Raw genomic sequence first — 20251 nt, 5'->3', positions numbered from 1 at the left:
AAGCGGTTTCTTTTGAATGTTTATTAACGCATTCATCTATGAATCACTGCAGTCATAGTTTTCCTGTAATATCCCCGGCTGTGTTGTATTATATCGGATTCTGAGGGTTTCTGAATAATTACATTATTTCTTGTTTCATTACCTTGATAAGCTGATTCTAATGTGGACAGTTTAAATATAAACGCTTTGTCACAATGCTGAAGCACATAACTCCTGTGTGTTTCCATACTGTGAGCTTGTTGGTAGAAACTTAGCACCTTGAGTATCTCATGTTCACACTCGAGCGGCAGCGTTAGTCCTCAGCAGCTCGTCCTGCACATCATCAGGTCTCTCAGAAACAGCTGTCTGTGTAAACGCTGGCATCCAGAGTTCTGTCATAAAGTCTTTATCTCTCACTCTTATTTTCCCTTCCTGCTCCTCCTCCTGCTCCTCCTACTGCTCCTCCTCCTGCTCCTCCTCCAGCTCCTCCTCCTCCACGGATAACAAAAGATCGTCCTGAAGCCGCGCTGACGCGAGCGAGAACATATCAAAGCAGCCTTGTCAAAAGAAGGGCTGGAAACCTAATGTGTGAGCTGATTAAACATGGACAACATCCAATCTAATGAGATCTTATGAGACAGAATATCAATTTCCACTGAGACGCCTCAGCTGAGCTGCAGGGTGGGGGGGGGGGGGGCACCCTCTCCTCCTCACCCCACCTTCATGCCAGCACCAGAAGCACTTTTGACAACCAACAAATCAACCGCCAGCAGTAATTTGTCACGGAGGAGTGTAGGTAGAGGGGATGGAGAGGAGGGGGAGGATGGAGGGGGAGGGGGTGAGAGGAGGGGGGGGGGTGAGAGAAGGGGGGGTGACAGGGGAGGGGGGGGGGTTGAGGCAGACAGGAAAAGTGACAAGGAGAGGGGTTAACACACATGGCCCCTGTCGCCACACTCCTTCCTGCCGCCACAGGCAGCTCCTCCATCAACTGACAGGACATTTCCACTGCACCATTATATCCAGCGGGGTCAGGCCGAGCCGCGGCGGCGCCCACCACCACCGCGGCTCGGCCTGTTTAAATGAACAGGAAGACACGCCGCCGCAGTGTGGACTCCTTCTGCAGTGTGTGCTGTCGACAAACCAACCGGCGTCCCACCGGCCGAGCGCACGCCTTCCTGCCGGCCCTGTGGACGCCATCACAGCTCGGCCCTCTGCTCACAGACCCCAGTTCACCTCACGCTCCATCACAGGCCACAGAGCGGACATAGAGCGGCCAACAGGCCACAGAGCGGCCAACAGGCCACAGAGCGGCCAACAAGCCACAGAGCGGCCAACAGGCCACAGAGCGGCCAACAGGCCACAGAGCGGACATCAGGCCACAGAGCGGCCAACAGGCCACAGAGTGGACATCAGGCCACAGAGCGGACATCAGGCCACAGAGCGGACATCAGGCCACAGAGCGGACATCAGGCCACAGAGCGGACATCAGGCCACAGAGCGGACATCAGGCCACAGAGCGGACATCAGGCCACAGAGCGGACATCAGGCCACAGAGCGGACATCAGGCCACAGAGCGGACATCAGGCCACAGAGCGGACATCAGGCCACAGAGCGGCCAACAGGCCACAGAGCGGACATCAGGCCACAGAGCGGACATCAGGCCACAGAGCGGACATCAGGCCACAGAGCGGACATCAGGCCACAGAGCGGACATCAGGCCTCCTCTGGTCGCCCGGTGGATCGCAGCCCCTCTGTCCTCTCCTCTAAACTCCTGTCTTCTATTGTATATTGTACTTCTCTTCTAAACTAAACTCCTCTCTTAGCTTCTTCTCCTCCCCCCCCCACCCCCCACCCCTTCATCTCCCCTCATCACCCCCCCCCCCCCAGGCGTCTGACCTCATCCAGACTATTAAAGTCTGTCATTGCTGACAGACGTGAGCAGAAAGGTGTCACTGCGTTCGCGCCAGAGAAACTTCCCACGCAGCCTGAACAAAACCCTGTAAATGGAAACACATGGATCGTATTTTCCTCGGGAGGCGGGCTGATAATAGGTGTTGTGCGGCTACTGGCCGAGGCCTCTCGGCCGCACTCGCTCACACTTATTAGCCGGCTCGGGGCTCGGCCGCGTCTGGGCGCCGCGGGCTCGCGGCCCTTTACCACCTCCTTCATGCTCGCTCTTTATTTCACACTCATGGCAGGCTTCTGCTGCTCGGATGCATTCGCCCCCCCGACCGGGAAACAGCTGATTCTGCCAGAAGCAGATAATGGAGGAGCTTGCAAATTGATGCAGCAAAGTTGACTTTGACTTGAAAAGTGGCGTTGCAGCTTTAAATTAAGTTTGAAACTTAACAGCATCCTCTAATGTGCTCGCCCCGATGTGAAGTGGGTTTAAACGCTCCTCTGACGCGACGTCCGTCTGCACCGCACAGATATTTTCACAACGATGACAGTAAATTTAAAATGAATTCTATAAAAAATCCTCCTTCCTTAGTCTTTAAAAGGTGCGCGCTGTACTAAGTGGTGGTGGGAGGAGTAAAACTATCAGTGTTAGTTATTGCTGGAAAGATCTGGAAAGCCTGTGTGAGCTCACCGAGTTAAGGGCTGTAAATTTACAACTGCTGCATGAAGCCGGCGTCCCCCAACTCCCTAATGACTGCAGCTAAATATACCGCAATAAGTACATGAGAGTAGTACTGCTGGAGGATATAAAGCTCACATGTAGCATCAGCACTGACCCGGAGCTTATTACCTGCAGGGCCGCGGGAAGCATGAGACCAGCACTGATTGGACCTCACTGTCCTGATACATGTGACATATTATTTACATACTCACACACACACAGCCCCATCACACACAACACCAGCTATGACACACACGGCCTCATATATTCACACACACACCAGTGTAGTGTGATGTTAGAGTGGAGGCAGTCGCTCTGAGGCTTCGACAGCGTTTATGTTTCTCTCCATGAAACTGCTTCCAGAGCGCAGAACCTGGAGAACCTGGAGGACGAGTCAGATGTGTACTCTGGGACGCAGCAGGGAAAAAATATACCCCCCCAACGGAGGGTATTGCACACACACACACACGCACACGCACACGCGTGCACTGTACATGGAGGCTTGGCTGCGAGGTCATCGGTGCAGACACCTGCAGCAGCAACTGCCCCCCCCTGAACTGGTTATCCAGCCTTAATTCTGCTGGGTCCCACCTTCATCCGTCCAATCCGGAGCGCGTCTTCAGAGAGCCGCTGCCTGCTCCGTCTCCTTGTAATGCAGAGCAGCAGACAGAGGCCGGCCCGACACCCACGGCACAGTTAGAGGCCTTTGATCAGTATTTCCGTCTGCTATTACTAGAGACCCAGAGCCCCGGGCGTTAATCCCCTGTTTAATACAGTTAACGGCATGAACCCTCCAACAGCACAGAGCGCTTATGGTGGAAGAGGAAAGAGAAGAGAGGAAGAGCAATCACGTCAAAAAATAAAAAGCCTCGTTACATGAACTGTGCTTGAAAACAGAGAATTATCTGCTGCTTCAGAAATGTATTAAACAAACGTCCTGCAAACACTGAAGGATCAGGATGGAAGCGTTGACAGAGAGGAGTCAGAGCTCGTCTGTCAGGATGCAGGACGCTCATACCTCCATGAAGTCCTGATGCAGGACGCTCACACCTCCATGAAGTCCTGATGCAGGACGCTCACACCTTCATGACCAGGAAGTCCTGATGCAGGACGCTCATACCTCCATGACCAGGAAGTCCTGATGCAGGACGCTCACACCTCCATGACCAGGAAGTCCTGATGCAGGACGCTCACACCTCCATGACCAGGAAGTCCTGATGCAGGACGCTCACACCTCCATGACCAGGAAGTCCTGATGCAGGACGCTCACACCTCCATGAAGTCCTGATGCAGGACGCTCACACCTCCATGACCAGGAAGTCCTGATGCAGGACGCTCACACCTCCATGACCAGGAAGTCCTGATGCAGGACGCTCACACCTCCATGACCAGGAAGTCCTGATGCAGGACGCTCACACCTCCATGAAGTCCTGATGCAGGACGCTCACACCTCCATGACCAGGAAGTCCTGATGCAGGACGCTCACACCTCCATGACCAGGAAGTCCTGATGCAGGACGCTCACACCTCCATGATGAGGAAGTCCTGATGCAGGACGCTCACACCTCCATGACCAGGAAGTCCTGATGCAGGACGCTCACACCTCCATGACCAGGAAGTCCTGATGCAGGACGCTCAGACCTCCATGACCAGGAAGTCCTGATGCAGGACGCTCATACCTCCATGACCAGGAAGTCCTGATGCAGGACGCTCACACCTCCATGACCATGAAGTCCTGATGCAGGACGCTCACACCTCCATGACCAGGAAGTCCTGATGCAGGACGCTCACACCTCCATGATGAGGAAGTCCTGATGCAGGACGCTCACACCTCCATGACCAGGAAGTCCTGATGCAGGACGCTTCAACGCTTCAATGAAGGAAGAGTCCAGAGGAAATGACCACGCGCTCTTGTGTACTGAAGGAAACGTACTTAGCATTTTCTCTCGTAATTGGGAACTTAAGTGTAAAATAGTCAGATTTTCTAAGAAATGAAGAGAGCGTGTTGATTCATCGTCATGGAAAGACAATGAATAATCATAGTGAATTATCACTCAGCCCTCGCGAAGGAGGAAGTTAGTAACTGTTATCAGAACATATAAATAAGACAGAAGGAATAAATCTTATAGAGATACAACAAAGCTGTCAGCTGAGGTCTGGAGAGAATGGACAGAATAAAAAAGAAAGGATGCATGTTTTGTTTTAATAAAGAGACGTCACACAGAGAGGACAGAACGACAGACAGAGAACAAATACATGTGACTCTGACGCCAGAGACGATGCAAATGAATCTCTGTTCAGCAGCGGTTCAGACCAGACGACACGCAGGAGATAAGAGTTGTGTTGTTGTTTAGAATATGAATATAACATGAATTCATGCTGCTTCATGTTGTTAGCGTTCAGGGATACGCTCGGCTAAAGCAGAAACTGTCTCCTCAATGAAAACATAACTGTAAATACAACTGGAACGCGTTCTGGTTTTCTTCGTCGGATCAGAATCAAAGGAGAAGAAACCACAACAACGTCTGGTTTCTGGTGACGAGTCCGGCGCTGACGGACACCACGCTGCAGCAGCGATGACGCTTCATGATGAACACAGGTACCACACAGCTCATGGCTCAATGCACACCACCGAAGTGATGCTTTGTCGTAATGTTAATCCACAAAACGATTCCAAACATCTTGCAGGCGTCTCTGAAAGAGGCCGACCATCTCCACCAGCCTTTGCGTGTGCGATGTATGCAGGTAACACAAAGCCCAGCTGAATAATGTTGATGAGCGCCGCCGTGAGCGGTTTATTTAGCCTGATAAGTGTCTGAGTCATCTGCCGCAGCCCCGTTAGCCTTAATATGAATCAAACGAGCCATCAGCGTTAGCTAGCCGCGTCTCAGTGACGCGGCGGCGCAGCCAGAGCTCGACAGATGTTGTTGTTGAATAAAAGAGCACTTTCTAATGGGGAGCGCTTTAGTGCGGCGCGCACAACGTGTTGTGTTTGGTTCAATAAAACACTTTGTGGAGGTGAGTGGATGCAACGCCCCGTGGGACTCCTCGCTCTCTGCCTCTCTCCTGCGACGTCGACCCTCAATCTGACCAGCGGCACACGAGCCGAGGACGGCGTGCGGGTCGTGATGTCTGCAGCCGTCAGCTGCTCAGGACCAGGCCACAGGTACTGGATCCTGTGTGTGCGTCAGTGTCACGGACCTGACGGATGATCAGAAATGTCCCAGAGAGGCTTTTAATAAACAAAGAAGTGTCTGGCCACACGATCAGCAGCTCATCTCCGCGCGTTGCCTCCATCACTCCTTCACGGGCTCATGGCGCCCGGCCCAACAGGACATCAATCAATCAATTCAATATCAGGATTCCTGATTGATTTCTGCAACCAGAGAGAAAACAGGACCTCCGGCACTGAACAGCCAGGCCGTGCCACAGGGATGATGGAATTATGAGAGGTTATTATCTCTTTGAACAATCGGCTGTGCGGTGTGAGAATATGTCATTAAGCAAAAGGAACGTTCCATTCTGGCTTCACGGGTCCGAAATGTTTGATTTCAGGTAGAATCTAGTTTCCCTCCATGACTCGTGAGTCAGACAACGTCATGTTCGTTCCTCCGTCTCCTTCACGGCCAGCAGCTGAGCTGCACACCTTGAAAACATCATGTCAGATGTACTGCTTTCCTTTCTTACCTTTCACAATAAAAGCCCTTGACATGTAAAGTACACAGCATAACAGTTTACCGGAGGGAACTCAAATAGACCTGTTTTTCAGGAAAACAGAAGTAAAATATGTCGCTCGTATGTACGAGGTTTCCTGAGGACGGCCTCCAGGCGGCGCTCTGGAGCAACACATCAGGGTTGCTGCTCTTTCTGCAGGACTTTTTAAACCTTTTTAATTGCAAAAGTGATGCGACTGTTTATTTATAATCCTTCCTTGCAGTGAAATCTGCGCAGGTGAGCGTGTTGGTGAGGACACGCGTGCGTTCATCACAGGGTGCACACAGCACACGACTCTGCTTCTACCAGCTGCTTCACTGAAGGACTTGAGACTTGCAGAATGGTATGTTTTTATGAAATGTCGAACATACCATATGCCTGCTTCCTCTGCATTTTCTGCGGAGCCACCGGCTCAGCGTGCATGCTGAGGGAACTAGTTTGTCTGTGCCTGTATGTAGGTCAGCTTTCAGAGCTGGCCATCCATTTCTACTGTCCTACTTTAGAGACACACAACACACACACACACACACGCAGACACACGTTTGTGTTGGGACTACACTAACCTGCACTTCACTTGATTTATGCTCATTTAATTAGACGTTCAGCAATAACGGTTCAACATCATCACCACCAAGTACAACTTCATGTCCACACACGTCTGGGCTGTCGCTGCTGTGGTTGTGCGTAGTTGTGAGGTAGTTGTGAGGTAGTTGTGAGGTAGTTGTGAGGTAGTTGTGCGGTAAAAGGCTTTCTGTGTCAACAGCGAGACAAAAGCTTGTGAAATGGATCCAGCTCTCCAACCTCTTCTTTCCTCTTTGACACCCTCTTATTCAGGGAAGGCCCTCATTAGTGCCAAACAATATCTCCATAAGTGTGAATGTGGCTCCTTCTATATGATCACAAGGCTGCTCGAGCAACAGCTGAATGGAAGCAATTACCCAGGAAAAGGTGACTAACTACCCCTTTACCCCGACAGCAGGCTGAAGGCAGAACGCCATTAAGAGCTAAAAGAAAAGAAAAGCACTGGAAGAATTCAAAGCAATCAAAAGAGAAAAAGAGAATTATCTTTTGATCACCATGAAGAATATAGTTTGGATGCTTTGAAGCTGCACACTTGTTGAGCTTCAGCAGAACGAAAAGCAGCAGACTGAACACACAGCGAGTCTCAGGACGCGACCTGGTCACCAGCAGGGAAGCAGCTGCAACGAGCCGCCGTCCATCTGGACAGCAGCTCGGACATGAGGACAGGAGACGCATTATGAACCTTTATGAACCATTCTGAACCATTATGAAGCTTTACGAACCATTATGAACCATTTCAAAGTATCAGTTCAGCAAGTAGAAAAAACAAAACTATGGAAGAAGCAGAATGAACTGCAGCGTGAACCTGAGAGTGAAGGCCGGTTCATAGGACGTGTTAGCACGAGGGACCGACGTCCAGGTGAGCTACCGGTCACGTGACCCCGGCCCGGTCGCGTGACCCCGGCCCGGTCGCGTGACCCCGGCCCGGTCGCGTGACCCCGGCCCGGTCGCGTGACCCCGGCCCGGTCGCGTGACCCCGGCCCGGTCGCAGCAGACACACAATGAGCAGCGAGAGGAGTCGAGCCACTGACACACTGACACACATGCAGGACGTTGTGCAGCTGCAGAGCCGAAGAGCCGAGAGCGACACGGAGACAACCAACACATCATATTGGTTTGGTTTTAAGGGTTAAGGGCTTTTAAGGGTTAAGGGCTTTAAGGGTTAAGGGCTTTTAAGGGTTAAGGGCTTTAAGGGTTAAGGGCTTTTAAGGGGTGAGGGTTGCCTTTGCATTGTAGTGATGAATTCTAACTTTTTGACCACATTTTTGCCACAAAATCTAAGACAACATCTTGTCTCAGTTGTAATTCAGTAACTAATAACTATAATTATTATTTATTTATTTATGACAAACAGAGCAGCAATGAGCTGCACCTGGAAAAGGTTGTGTAGTATATGTTATATATATATATATATCTATATATATATATCTATATATATCTATATATATATATCTATATATATAGATATATATATATAGATATATATATAGATATATATAGATATCTATATATATAGATATATAGATATCTATATATAGATATATAGATATCTATATCTATAGATATATAGATATCTATATATATAGATATATAGATATCTCTATATATAGATATATAGATATATAGATATATAGATATCTATATATATAGATATATATAGATATCTATATATATAGATATATAGATATCTATATATAGATATATATAGATATCTATATATATAGATATATATAGATATCTATATATATAGATATATATAGATATCTATATATATAGATATCTATATATATCTATATATATAGATATATATAGATATCTATATATATATAGATATATAGATATCTATATATATAGATATATAGATATCTATATATATAGATATATAGATATCTATATACATGTCAGTTCCGACGTCCCTCTGTTGAAAGAAGGCTTTTCTTCTTCTTCTTCTTCTTCTTCTTCTTCTTCTTCTTCTTCTTCTTCTTCTTCTTCTTCTTCTTCTTGCACTGTGATTGCTGAAGCTGTTTTAAAATCTGACGAGTAGCATCACTGGCTGGGAGGCTCATGATTAATCACAATATATTAATTTTCACTTCAGCAAGTGAGAGCACATGAACTTCATGGAGGCTCCTCATCATCTCAACACTGGACCTCACTGACACTCTGAGGAAACCTCTTCACTGCACCATGAAGCTCCATGAAGCACACGCGTGTCCCTGACATGCAGACCGACTGGAGGGTGTGCTGCAGACACACATGCTGGTGATGGAGGCCGACACGACAACACGACACGACACGACAACACGACACAACACGACAACACGACAACACGACACAACACGACAACACGACACAACACGACACAACAACACAGCACAGTGTTCCTGCAGTCTGAGGCAATCAGGTCATAAGAAGACTTGGTCGGGTTCCCGATGCGCTCGGTCCGTTTGGGAGAGCGCTCCCTTCCTCTCTCTGTGTTTATAATCTCAGTGTAACCCTCTCTTGGCGCTCAGTGTGAGGGTAATGATTGGTTAGCTGCACCCACTGGATCCAGCCTGCAGCATTACAGCAGCGTGCAGGAGCAGCGTGCAGGAGCAGCGTGCAGGAGCAACGTGCAGGAGCAACGTGCAGGAGCGTCGTGCAGGAGCAGCGCGCAGGAGCGGCGTGCAGGAGCAGCGTGCAGGAGCAGCGTGCAGGAGCAGCGTGCAGGAGCAGCGTGCAGGAGCAGCGTGCAGGAGCAGCGTGCAGGAGCAGCGTGCAGGAGCAGCGTGCAGGAGCAGCGTGCAGGAGCAGCGTGCACGAGGCTGTTTCCTGTGACCGCTGCTCTCAAGCACGGGTCACAGGAAACAAGTTAAAGTCGACTGTTCTGCTGCTTTACTCTACTTTCATGTTCTGGCAGCACTTTCTAAGATGGCCGCCTCTATAAGGCTCTAAACATTCACGTGTTATAATCTGTGCTGACATATTGTTAAATCTATGCACAAAACTAAAAACATTAGATTAAACATTATTTTGATGTATTTCTCTATAATTCATGCAGAAATAAAATGAAAACGTCATCAGGTGACCAGCAGTTATGAAGTATTCTGATTAGTTTTATGTATAAGTCTGTATGTCTCAGTGTTATGAAACCAAAGTCTTTGAGCATTTTGAAGAGCGCTTAAGATTATTAAGCGTTAAGATTATTGATATAAAGCATTATAAAGCGTAATAAAAAGCATCGTTTCCCTTTTCATTCATTTTGTTTCCAGATTAAAACTTTTAGGTTTTAAAGTCCAAAAGTTTGGACCCGAAACAAAAACAACAGTTTTGTGTTGCCGGTAAATAAAAGACACACAACGCTCATCTTTGTTTCATTCCCTCAACGTGGCGGAGATTCAGAGACTCGTGAAAACAAACGGCTGTGAAGGATCAATGAAGGACCTTCATCACCTTCATCACCTTCATCACCTTCATCACCTTCATCCACGAGAAGATGATGGAAAAATTAACACTGTGTCCTCCAGAGTAATCCAATTCCATCTGCTGATACGCGTAAAACAAACACACACACACACACACACACACACACACACACACACACACACACACACACACACACACACACACACACACAGCTTATCCCTGCATCTCTTCATGCAGCAGCGTTCTGTTGCAGACGTGCAGCGTCGCTGCAGACGGAGGCGGCCGCGAGACGAACACGGCGAGGTCGACGAGGCCGAGAGACAACAAGCAAAAAGACAACAAGCAGAGAGACAACAAGCAAAAAGACAACAAGCAAAAAGACAACAAGCAAAAAGACAACAAGCAGAGAGACAACAAGCAAAAAGACAACAAGCAGAGAGACAACAAGCAGAGAGACAACAAGCAGAGAGACAACAAGCAGAGAGACAACAAGCAGAGAGACAACAAGCAGAGAGACAACAAGCAGAGAGACAACAATGCATGAATGAAACAGATCTGCATCTTGTGTGTGCGTCTGACCTCTTGTATAGAAATCTGTTTCAATGAAGCTAAAGAGCATTTCTCATCCTCAGAAAGAGGAACGAGCAGCAGACGCTGGACACGAGGAGCTCTGAGGTTCCTTCATGCTCCTTCTGTCTGAGGAGCCGACAGGAGCTGCTGGATGCCAGCGCCTCCTGTCGGCTCCTCCACCAGCTCCTCCACCAGCTCCTCCACCAGCTCCTCCACCAGCTCCACCACCAGCTCCTTCACCAGCTCCTCCACCAGCTCCTCCACCAGCTCCTCCACCAGCTCCACCACCAGCTCCTCCACCAGCTCCTCCACCAGCTCCTCCACCAGCTCCTCCACCAGCTCCTTCACCAGCTTCTCCACCAGCTCCTCCACCAGCTCCTCCACACTCAGCGGTGCAAGCCTCCTCTGCCAACAAGAAGCTTCCAAAGCAGTGAGCTCCAGAGGACCGGGCTCCAGAGGACCGGGCTCCAGAGGACCGGGCTCCAGAGGACCGGGCTCCAGAGGACCGGGCTCCAGAGGACCGGGCTCCAGAGGACCGGGCTCCAGAGGACCGGGCCTCTGGTGGCCTGCGCGGCCAGACAGTTGTTTCTTTAAGCGCAGAGTGTATTTAAAGGCGAGACACAGAAGCAGTTCATCTGAAATGAAGAACACTGATGAGGCCACTTTGCTGAGGCCGTTACCGTTTAGGAGAGATCGCTTCCACCGAGGCAGCCAAACGCTCAGAGGCGGAACTGCCACTTGTGTTTACTTTACAGATGCTTTCATGGTCTTATGGAGGACACACACACACACACACACACACACACACACACACACACACACACTTCAGATCATAACATCATGGACTCGTCGAGCGATGTGAGATGAGTCCATGATGTCATCCCGATGCTATTGACCTCATCATCAAGGCAACCTTCTTTTTATCTCTCTCCCCCTCACTCTCCCTCACTCTCTCTCTCTCTCTCTCTCTCTCTCTCTCTCCCTCTCCCTCTCCCTCCCTCTCCCTCCCTCCCTCTCTCCCTCTCTCCCTCTCTCTCTCTCTCTCTCTCTCTCCCTCTCCCTCTCCCTCCCTCTCCCTCCCTCCCTCTCTCCCTCTCTCCCTCTCTCTCTCTCTCTCTCTCTCTCCCTCCCTCTACCTCTCCCTCCCTCTACCTCTCCCTCCCTCCCTCCCTACCTCCCTCCCTCCCTTCAGCAGCGTAGTTAAACTGCAGAATCTGTGTACAACTCCTCTGCCTGTGTGTAGCTGCATACTTGCAGTATGATTATGAATATAATAAACGAGGTGGCGTCGTGGTCGTCAGGTGATCCCGTCATGCTGCCTTCGGGCAGCGATGCTGGATGGAAACGCTCCCCGGACCACCGGACCGCCGCTCGTCTCCGTCGTCGGTTGAAGTCGTTCATCTCATTGATTTGCTTTTTGTTCCAAAGGAGCTCTGGAGGACGGGTAAGGAGAAGGTCACGACCTCCTGTTAGCGGAGACGCAGAGGCCACGCCTCCAGAAGTCAGATAATCTCTGCTCCCTTGAAGGGAGGCTGAGGAGATGCTCCACATGCAGATGAGACACCTGGGCCACCCAGACACACACACACACACACACACACGCACACACGCACACACGCACACACACGCACACACGCACACACGCACACACACACACACGCACACACGCACACACGCACACACGCACACACACGCACACACACGCATCCGCCCATACTGACACACATGATCACAGTGCTCATTAATGAGCTCACCAGTGAGCTCACCAGTGAGGTCACCAGTGAGGTCACCAGTGAGGTCACCCGTGAGGTCACCAGTGAGGTCACCAGTGAGGTCATCCTGGTGGGAGAACAAACCCACTGCAGGCTTCAGGGCTTCGTTGGCTGTCTCTCCGTCCCGTGACGCTGGTGTGCATCAGCATCACGCAGCAACACGTCTGAGAGCAGACTTCATACATCATTCATACATTGATTTATAGAACATGTTATTCCTAAAAACATGGCCCAAATGGATTTTTATGGCTGTTGACAGTCTGATTTATGAAGTGATGAAAATAGATATTCCCTCCGTAAAAAAACATTGACGTTAATATGTCAAAACACTGAAACTAGAATTTAGATCCCGGCTCCATTTAGATTCCTGAAAATGGATGCAAATAGGGCCTATTTGACAAGTTAATGCCCTTTTCTTATATATATATATATATATATATATATATATATATATATATATAATTTAGCTTTATTCTACATATACACTTGCTGTGTCTCTGCTTATGTTACAGTTCAAGCTGCAGGTTTCAACATGTAAAAGCTTTTAATAACTTCATTATTGGAGATCCTCATCCTGGTGTCAACCCTCCTGGTCACTGTCATGTGCTGCCGTCCATAAAGATGTACACGTCTTCATGATTTCAGACACAAACAGATGTAAATCTCATGTGTTTTCTCCGTCTGGAGGTCCTTGGTGAGCAACAGTATTTCAGGACTCGGTCCACACGTGTTCATCCTCTCGGCTCCACTTACGCGAGTGAAAAGACTTTGCATCTCGGTTAGTAGCCTCTTCCCCTCCTTTAACGCAGCCTCTTTGCAGAAGGGGAGCTCATTTCAATCTCAAAGCTGACATCTGTGGCAGCAATGCCAGCTCTAAATGAGTGGATTTAATCCTGTGAACAACGCCGGAGCACAGGAAGCGTTCAGACGAGGAGCCGGGAGCGAGCGAGGCAAGATGTGGAGAACGAGTGGAAAGCTGACAAAAACAACAACAAAAGGATGTTGTGACCTCCACTAATATCTCTCCATCTGCAGCGTTAGCTCATCCAGCAGCAGAGAGGACAGAAGAGGTAAAGGACAGAGGAGATGCAGCAGATAGGAGCTGGACATGTTTATTCATGCAGGGAAACAGATGAGCTCTTGGAGGCGGCTTCAAAGCCGCCGGCTGCACATCCTGCGTGGCCTTCTCCTCTGGCTGGGCTTCCTGCGCTTGGCCTTTGAGGAAGGGGCCGATCAATCCCCCAGCATGCCGCAGGCTGCGGACCGCCCGTGACCGAGCGCTGCTCTTTGAACAAGCGGCCAGGGGTCACTCCGCCTGCTCCTCGTCTGAAAGGTCAGACACTACAAATGGCCCAGGAGAGCGCTGCGTCTCCGGCCGTGAACCAGCTGACGGACGGGACGGCTGGTCCTCTCCGTCCAGAAGCTGCACACGCTTCACACACGCATGTGCCTCTCATGACGGCCCGGTGTGTGTGTGTGTGTGTGTGTGTACGGACACATGAAGGCCAAAGAAATGCCCATCACGCAACATTTGTTTGCACTACAATAACGTTATTGATAAGCAAACATATTGAGCGCTCTCTGCAGCTCGTGTCGATCCCTCCGGCTGCAGCGGTCTCAGCTTCCTGCGGCCGCTTCCACAGAAAACCTCGTGAACAAACATGGCCGACGGCGTTCACCACAGCGCCGGGAGCCGAGTTTGAAACGTTGACTCAAAGTGCACGTGAGCCTGCGCTCTGCTGCAGCTGCTCTCTCTGTGCTGCAGGACACTGACGCAGGATTCAAACCAAAGCTCTTCATCTCATTACTTATGCAGAGAAATAAACAACAACTCTATTACCGGCCGGCGGTCGCGGCCCTCGTCACAGACATGCTGCGCTTCATATCCATGTCACCACGTCGCCACTTCATCTTTAATCCAATCAGACGCGAGTGTGAAATTGTCATGAAGTGTTTTGTCACAGTGAACTTGACCTTAAACCTTCAGCGAGCAAGAAGATCACATGATGAGCAGCGAGACGCCTGAAAACAGGAGGAAAGAAAAGAGAAGAGAACAGAAGGAAGTGAAGGTGAATGAAGTGAATGAAGGTGAATGAAGGTGAAGTGAAGGTGAATAAAGGTGAAGTGAAGGTGAAGTGAAGGTGAATGAAGGTGAAGTGAAGGTGAATAAAGGTGAAGTGAAGGTGAAGTGAAGGTGAAGTGAAGGTGAATGAAGGTGAAGTGAAGTGAAGGTGAGTGAAGGTGAAGTGAAGTGAAGGTGAGTGAATGTGAAGTGAAGGTGAGTGAAGGTGAAGTGAAGTGAAGGTGAGTGAAGGTGAATGAAGGTGAAGTAAAGGTGAATGAAGGTGAATGAAGGTGAATGAAGGTGAATGAAGGTGAATGAAGGTGAAGTGAAGGTGAATGAAGGTGAAGTGAAGGTGAATGAAGGTGAAGTGAAGGTGAAGTGAAGGTGAGTGAAGGTGAATGAAGGTGAAGTAAAGGTGAATGAAGGTGAATGAAGGTGAATGAAGGTGAATGAAGGTGAATGAAGGTGAATGAAGGTGAAGTGAAGGTGAATGAAGGTGAAGCGGCTCCAGCAGCATCAGGACCGTCTCTGGACGTCTCCGACATCACAGACGAGCAGACGAGTGTTGCATCGTCTGCAACATCACACTTCAGATCTAAAGTAATTATGCAGAAAGAGAGCGAGCTGAGATACAATCACCAGAGTATTCATCTGGACCTGCACCTGCACCTTTTCACTGAAGACGAGTTGATGGAAATCTCATTTGATGAAATGATTGAGCACACCTGATCTCTGCCACTCAGAGACATCAGGTGACACATTTACATCCTGAAGCCATGAAGTCCTTCATTAAGAACAAGACGGCCTCAGAGTGGTGGGAAGAGAAACGCTTCAACTCGAACTGATCAGAGGCTGATATTCCTGAAAATACAATATCAAGAGGAGATATGATGTGTTATATAGTATATTCATATTTATTACTGGTCTCAGAGGGCACACAATGGGTCAAATACAGTTTGAGGAAGTGAACGATCTGCCACCCTGAAGAGGTGGACTCCACTGGAGTGATTGACAGCAGCTGTGTGGGCGTGTCAGAGCTAAAGGGACCTGAAGGCTGCAGACCGCCTCACACAGGTGTGCTCACCTATTCTGGCTGACGAGACCCCGATAAGGCTGCAGGTACGCGGGGCCATGCAGAGGACGCAGTGAGGTCACAGACTTCCACAAACCAGAAACCTGCAGCACACGAGCTCCACGAGGCGACACGAGCCGGCGGCTGGACAGGAAGTACAGGTGTGAGACGCTGAGCAAGCAGCACGAGGAGTGCAGGAGGACTTTCCCCACAGCGGACAAGCTAACTCTGTAATAAACACAACAGCAAAGTTAAAAAGATAAACAGTAACGAAGGCCCAGTTCTGTTCCAGTGTCTGGAACTCAGTTCCTGTTGTCCTCCCAACATGGACGCTGACTCCACGAGACAAGAGGAGGAGCCAGAAGGAGTAAAGGTCACATCAGGAATGAAAGCATGTGTACTGTGAGAAGGTGAAGCTTCGTTCCAGCACCAGGACGTTGAGACTCTCGTGGTTTCCTCTCATCGGGTGAGAAGCCGTTCAGGATGCACAACATGCGCTCAGTTCAAGTCTCTCCGCCTCCTGTTGCATCTCATTCATCCCCGCCTGCGGCAGTCTGTCACGACTTCTGAAGTCATTTGCAGAACAAATTGTGACGTGTTGTAATGGTTCAGGTCCTTTGTTAGGAACCCAGGACTCTGCAGTCAGACACGTAGAGAGGACGGCCATGTTGCTGCTGCCAGGAAGCAAGAAGCTGCATCAAATGATGAAAATGTTGCCACTGCGTTGCTGCATAGACGCACCACGCAGGCCGGGCGGAGTTTAAACTGCCGTGAAATCCTCAGTTTCATCTGCTGCCAAGGATGGAAATCTATTGGCAGAGTGCTGCAGGAGCTTTGACAAGTGAGTCCATCCAGAAGAGATGTGTGGAGATGATCTAGAGAGAGAGAGACTCTGTCCAGAAGAGATGATCTAGAGAGAGACTCTGTCCAGAAGAGATGTGAGGAGATGATCTAGAGAGACTCTGTCCAGAAGAGATGTGAGGAGATGATCTAGAGAGACTCTGTCCAGAAGAGATGTGAGGAGATGATCTAACCCTAACGGCTGCACGGTGCGGTGACACTCAACGACTTCCAGCACATGACTCAGAGCACCTTGAGGCGAGCCGGCACACATCTCCACGTCTCCAGGCTGAGATGGAAACCAGCACCGTGTTGGGATGGCGGCGTGTTTGTGTTGTCTCGGCGTCTGTGGGAGTGTGTTCCTGTGAAACGGGCGAGCGAACAAGTGAACGAGACATATCAAGATATGTAATATGACATAATGTCTCCCCTGCTCCAACCCCCAGCTGCTCGCCCACATGCCACCGATCCTGCACCATGTCTAAACAGATGCTCTATCAATAATGCCCGCTTCAGTGCCACACACCGCCATGGCGGCCAAATGAGGAGAGGAGGGTGGATGCGAGCGGGAGGGAAGGAGGGAAGGAGGGAGGGAAGGAAATGAGTGAATGAGTCAGTGTCTGGAGGGAGGACAAGAGGAAAGGAGAACGGGCACGGACCCAGAAGCTCCAGAGAGGGATCGGCCGCCAGAAGACGCCAGAAGAGCAATGAACCCGGGATGAAGAGTTCTGCTTATCCCATCTGCTCCATGAAGGGCAGGAGGAAGAAAGGTCGACGTCACTCTGGGAGCTTCAAGTCCTCTAATGCACTGAGGAGGAGGACGAGGAGGAGGAGGAGGAGGAGACGACGTGCAGGTACAGAGGAGAAGAAAGAGTTGCAGAGCTCCTTCCATGTGGACGGATGTGCAGACGTATCCGGTGAATTAACACCGAGCAGCGGCTGAGAGGATTCAGTCCCTTCCAGCCGGGCGCTGGTGTCCATTACTCACACTGGGCCTGGAAGGGGAGGCGTATCTGATAAAAGGCTCAGGCTCTATCTCTCTACACACACGCTCACATATAAACACACACACATAAACACACACACACACACACTCACACACACACACACACTCAGCGGCTCTGAAAGCAGCCGCTCTGACGTGCAGATTGATATCATGCAGTTTGCTGTGGACGCTTCTTGCAGCTTCACAGTGAACACAGAGCAGCGGTTCAACGGCTTCATTCTGGCCTGAAGTGAAGATGTGAGGGTCAGCGTCTGTGCAGCTGTTCACGTTTTGCCAAGAAAAACACTTTTTATTTGTGCTTTGATATTGCCTTTGATAATTTTTCATTGGCTTTTTTTTATATTGATGAAAAGTAAAAAAGGAGACGAAGCTTTAAAAGACTGCCGTCAGCTTCGGCCCAATAAACGGATTAATTTTCCCACTTGCCAGCAGGAAGTGTTCATGCTCCGTGAGGCTGTATTGACAGGAAACAGGAAGCCGACACATCTCCCACTAACAGCCGGGACCGGCGCAAGGAGAGCATCGCAAACGCAGACGCAGAGGCGAACAACGGTAATGAGACGTCTTCCCTTTTCCACGGAGAGGACCGTTTGGGTCTGTGAGGCCTGAACGAATCCTGAGGGTGGAACAACATTTTAACATCCCATCAGGCATCTGCAGGCGCCTGCACACGGCCGGCCAGCGCACCGCATTAGGTGTACGTATTAGCTCTTGCATGAGCAACAAAACACATCAACGCTGCTCCTGCAGCAGCCTGTTGTCATCATCCATCATCATCCAGCTCTGCCTTCCACGAGCTGTCGCACAGCTCTGGACAATTCACTTAGACGCCGTCAGCTGAACTGTAACATTTTACCAGCCAGTGTAATGAGGACCGGCCGACACACACACACACACACACACACACACACACACACACACACACACACACACACACACACACACACACACACACACACACCTTGGTGGTCGTATCCAGGACTTTGCCACCGTCGTTCCAGTGTTCCTGCTGCTGGATGAAACTCTGGTCGCTCTGCGGTTGAGGACGAGCTGCTGCAGCGTCGCGGCTGCTCCGGCTTTCCAGAGCAGCGAGTGACGCTCCAGCAGCTCTAGCCTTCATGAGGTCGGGTTAAACGTTCACATGTTACGCCCAGTACGACAACCAGCTCATGCTTCATTTCTAAATAACAGATCTACTCAAGACTTTGATAATTAATGTAAAGTGTTCATCCTGACCATGTCCAAACCATGTGACGTGACATCAGCACCAAAAACTATTCAACCACTGAGATGAACACGGACACGACCGGCTCATCCGCTCGCTGGAGTGAAACACAAAACATTAACTGATCCTCAAAATGAGCATTAATTCTCCATCAATTCACCAAACAGCTTTTCCCTTCACGAGTCGTCCTGAACAAAACCCAGAAAATAACTTCATCACTTCTATGAGCTCATTATGAATGTGAAACATCGCTGCATCCACAACCACGTGTGTGTGTGTGTGTGTAGGTGCGTGTGTGTGTGTGTGTGCATGTGCATGTGTGTGCATGTGTGTGCATGTGTGTGCATGTGTGTGTGTGTGTGTGCATGTGCATGTGTGTGCATGTGTGTGTGCGTGTGCATGTGTGTGTGTGTGTGCATGTGTGTGCATGTGTGTGCATGTGTGTGCATGTGTGTGTGTGTGTGTGTGTCCTCAGAGAGCCACACCAGCAGCGTCAGCCTGCAGGACGGAGCGAGCACACAGACCTCAGACAGACGAGCAGCAGCTGTAATGATCCACGCTGCCCTCCATCACCAACATGTGTAATAATCATCCAGCGATGCATGAAAGACAATAACACAGCAGCCGAACACGTCTGAAGGAGGAGGTGAAGCTCACTAAAACACACAGAGGGGAGAGCGTTGCATTCTGGGTAGGGACTGCAGCGCGGTGAAGAGGCAGAGTTTATCACCGCCAGACGCCTTGAGATTAAATACATGATTACGTTTATGATGCTGCCGTTAAACGGTGAAGACGCCGCGTCCTGTTCCTCTGAGACGCGTAATGAGACGCTCTGGATCATTTATGCCGGATAATCTGTCTACATTTGGTTAATCTGTCCCAGATTGATTTTCCCAGCGAATCCAAACGAGACGTTAAGAAAACAGATTTCATGTTTTATTCTTTACATTCGCTGCTTTAAAGACGACGTTCTGGTTCCTGCAGCGGGTCAGCGCCGGCTGCAGGGACCAGAACTCCTCTTCCTCCTGCTGCTCCTCTTCCTCCTGCCACTCTTCCTCCTGCCGCTCCTCCTCTTCCTCCCGCCGCCCCTCTTCCTCCTGCTGCTCCTCTTCCTCCCGCCGCTCCTCTTCCTCCTGCTGCTCCTCTTCCTCCTGCTCCTCTTCCTCCTGCCGCTCCTCTTCCTCCCGCCGCTCCTCTTCCTCCTGCCGCTCCTCTTCCTCCCGCCGCTCCTCTTCCTCCTGCTGCTCCTCTTCCTCCTGCTGCTCCTCTTCCTCCCGCCGCTCCTCTTCCTCCCGCCGCTCCTCTTCCTCCTGCCACGGCTCCACGAGGGAGGAAGAGCCGTCATCAGCCTCTCTGGATCAAACCTCTTTAACTTTGTCGTCAGACACGATGCATCACAGAG

This window comes from Clinocottus analis, unplaced genomic scaffold (assembly GCF_023055335.1).
Source record: "Clinocottus analis isolate CAN_PGR_092001 unplaced genomic scaffold, fCliAna1.0.p SCAF_5, whole genome shotgun sequence".
Taxonomy (NCBI): domain Eukaryota; kingdom Metazoa; phylum Chordata; class Actinopteri; order Perciformes; family Cottidae; genus Clinocottus; species Clinocottus analis.
This window is presented reverse-complemented; position numbering follows the sequence as displayed.